The sequence below is a fragment of the Arachis duranensis genome, chromosome 7 (assembly GCF_000817695.3).
Source record: "Arachis duranensis cultivar V14167 chromosome 7, aradu.V14167.gnm2.J7QH, whole genome shotgun sequence".
Taxonomy (NCBI): domain Eukaryota; kingdom Viridiplantae; phylum Streptophyta; class Magnoliopsida; order Fabales; family Fabaceae; genus Arachis; species Arachis duranensis.
Window position 1 is genome coordinate 18,913,506 of NC_029778.3, and position 4,054 is coordinate 18,917,559.

The window sequence follows — 4,054 nt, forward strand, 5'->3', positions numbered from 1 at the left end:
ATTTTATATTATTTAAATAAAATTAAATTTGTTTAAAAAAATATACCAATATAATTTAAATTATACCAAATTATATTAAATTGGACTGCAAAACACATACAGCTCGTCTAACTACCAGCAGGCAGGCGAATAGCATGAAAAAATTGCAATTTGTCTAATTACTAGGTAAATTAATGCAGTTAGCTTGGACATTAGGCGAACTGCATAGAAAAAATTGGATATCAGTAATGTCATTTTCTTTCTTTTTGAAAATAAAGTATTTTTTATTTTAGGATAAAGTACTGTTTTGGTTTTTAATATTTAAAATGAGTTTTATTTTAATTTTTAACATTTTAATTGTCTTAATTTTATCTCAAAATATTTAAAATGACATCAATATTATTCTATTATTAAATCTTTCACTAACGCTTAATAAAATTGATGTACTATTTAATAATGCTCTTATTAAAGTTACTTTTGCTTAACTCTCCTCTCTTATTAGCTTTCACCTTCTCAACAAAAATTAATTAAAGTTTGATATAGTTTGATACGATTTGGATTATATGGATATATTTTTATTTTTTCAATTAATTCAATTTTATTCAAATAATTAAAATTTTAAAATTATAAATTTTTAATTTAAAATAGAAATAATTTAAATTAATAATTTAATTTGATAAAAAATAAAGATACTTGTATATTGTGTTTATATGATTAATTATGTTTATTCAGTTTAAAAAAATTTAACAGTTTAAAAGAGTTAAATTTTAAATTAGAAAATAAGTGTACTAGTATTATTTTTAAACTTTTCATTTTCATTTTATATTATTTAAATAAAATTAAATTAATTCAAAATATAAAAATATACTAATATAATTCAAATTATACCAAATTATATTAAATTGGAGTACAAATACCAACACTTCGTCTAACTACTAGACATATTGCATGAAAAAGTTATAATTTGCCTAATTACTAGGTGAACTAATGCAATTAGCCTAGACATTAAGCGAACTGCATACGAAACAAAAAAAATTGGATATCATAAATGTCATTTTATTTTCCTTTTGAAAATAAAGTATTTTTTATTTTAGGATAAAATACCATTTTACTTCTCAATATTTGAAGTGAATCTTATATTTTAGTCTCTAATATTTTAATCGTTTTTTTTTTCAAAACGTTTAAAATGATATTAATGTTATCCGATTCCACGGTCAAATCTTTCACTAATATTTAATTAAATTAATATATTATTAATAATACTTTTGTTATAGCTAATTTTGCTTAATCCTCCTCTCCCACTTTCACCATCTCAATAAGTCTAAATTCTATTCTCTTATTTCCTTCTTCTTTTTTCTCAAATTTCTCTTAAACAATTAATAGTGTAAAAGAGAGAAAAAGAAAGGAGTGGGAGAATAAAATTTAAGCTTATTGAGAGGGTGAAAATAAGAGAAAGTATTGAATAAACGTAATTTTAACAAAAATATTTTAAAATAGTACATCAATTTTTTTAATTGTTATTGAGAGATTAACGATGGGATAATATTGATGTCATTTTTAAATATTTTAGGATAAAAATAGGACAATTAAAAAGTTAAGAATTGAAATAGAATTCATTTCAAATGTTAGAGACCAAAATAGTACTATATACCTTTTATTTTATAATAAAAAAATCCTATAAATATAGACGACCAGGCAAGCTAGATAGTATAAGGTTCTATAAGGTAAATTATCTACTTGTTCAGCTTTTTGGACAGATTATTAATCTAGCATTTTATTCAAAAAAAAAAAATTCATATATGGAATTACAAAGTGGAGAGCAAGTTGATAATGTCAAACTTCTGAAAGCTCAAACCCACATATGGAATCATATTTTCAATTTTATAAACTCCATGTCTCTTAAATGTGCTGTTGAGTTGGGCATCCCTGATGCCATTCACAATTATGGCCAGCCTATGCCACACTCAAAGCTCATTGCTTCATTGCAAATTCATCCGTCAAAAACATCCTTCATCTATCGCTTGATGAGAATCTTGATCCATTCTGGCTTTTTCGCTACCAAGAATGGTGCTGACAAAGACCTTGAAGTAAGTTATGTTCTAACCGACTCGTCTATGTTGTTGCTTAAGGGAAACCCTATAAGCATCAGGCCTTTCTTGCTTCTCACGCTAGATCCAATTTTGACAAATTCATGGCATAAATTGTCCACATGGTTCCAAAGTGATAATCCCACACCATTTGAAACGGAACATGGGATCATGTTCTGGAGATATGCCGATCATGAGCCTAAACTTAATGAACTTTTCAATGATGCCATGGCGAGTGATGCTCGATTGGTTAGCAACTTATTACTTAATGACAAGTGGAAGGGTGTGTTTGAGGGTTTGGAATCATTGGTCGATGTTGGTGGTGGCACAGGAACTGTTGCAAAGGCTATTGCAAAATCATTTCCTGGATTAGAGTGCACTGTTCTTGATCTCCCACATGTTATTGCTGGCTTGGAAGGAAGTGAAAACCTTAAATATGTTGGAGGGAATATGTTTGAGGTCATTCCTCCCTCTAATGCCATTTTGTTAAAGGTAATTGTTACGTAGATTTTTTTTTATCAATAATAGATGTAAGTTTATTTATTGTAATTTTTTTAATAAAAATATATAATATATAAAGTGTAATAATTCAACAGATATTTTTTAAAAAAAGTTTTCATTCTCTTCAACCATAATAAGAACTTATTTTTCTCCTCTCTTAATCTTTTTCAGTTCATCAAACCAAACATCACAATTTGAACAACTTAGAGTATTAGATTTTTTTTAGTAATATAATAGTTATTAGTTGTTTGCTATATATAATTTTGTTTCTTCTATTGAATTTCTTTTAACGAGTTTTCATTTGATAGTTTTTTTTAAAGAATTAGTGATGATTTATATATTAATTGACCAACGTTAAATATTAATTAATTTTTATTTTTATTTAGAATTATATTCTTTTGATATATTATATGTGTATATATATGTTATGAAATCACGTTTTTTTATAAGAGAAGAGATATATGAATGATTATATCTCTAAAATACTTATTAAAACTGAATCTGTTTAAAATTTATTTGAATTTTTTTAAAATCATTTTATTTAAAAATTTAATCAGATAGAAGGAGATATATGAATGATTATATTTCTAATAAAATATATTCATATTAAATATTGACCTCGCTCATATAATAATTATAAAACAAACAAAACTAAAGTAGTATATAATTAATAATAATGAAAATTCTGTTAATTCTAATAAATTAAATTCTTGTTTATTTGATCATGATTGGGTAAATGATTTTTTTTTTTTGAAAGACTAATTATAAATGGTTCACCATTATTCTTTGTTAGCCATTTATTGTATTATCTGGCTCACTATAAAGTTAAAATAATCCTCACATTATCAGTTTATCACATAATTTTTCATTGTTTTTTTTTATCATAACTTTCACTTTGAATTGTAATACTGTAGTGGATTTTGCATGACTGGGAGGACAAAAAATGTTTGAAGATATTGAGAAAATGCAAAGAGGCAATCATGAATAATGGCTCCAAAGAAGGGAAGGTAATTATCATAGATATGGTGATGATGAAGAATGAGAAGAAAGGTGATGATGAATCACTTTAAACACAAATCTTTTTTGACATGCAGATGATGGTGTTACACGCTGGCAAAGAGAGAAATGAAAAAGAATGGGTCAAGCTAATATTTTCTGCTGGTTTTAGTGACTACAAAATAACTCCAATTATTGGACTCAGGTCTCTCATTGAGATATATCCATAGCAACTTAATGACACAATTATGGATGAGAATATTTTAGAACTCTATTTCATATTCATATATACGTACTCGTTTAACTCTTTAATATCAAAATTGTAATTCATTAGTGTCATTCTGCTGGGTTTTTTTGTATTGTTACAATAGAAAAAACGAGATATAACAATGAGACAGAAAGCATATGATGAAGATGTCATTGTTAGTTTAATTTCTTGTAAAATTAAGCAACAAAAATATTTTCAAAAGAGAAATATTTTTTGACTTTGT

General features: G+C 25.5%; 1 pseudogene; it reads left to right on the top strand.

Moving 5' to 3' along the window:
- The first annotated feature begins 1,778 nt into the window (after positions 1–1,778).
- On the top strand, positions 1,779–3,793 carry LOC107458142 (trans-resveratrol di-O-methyltransferase-like; annotated as a pseudogene).
- The last annotated feature ends 261 nt before the right edge of the window (positions 3,794–4,054 follow it).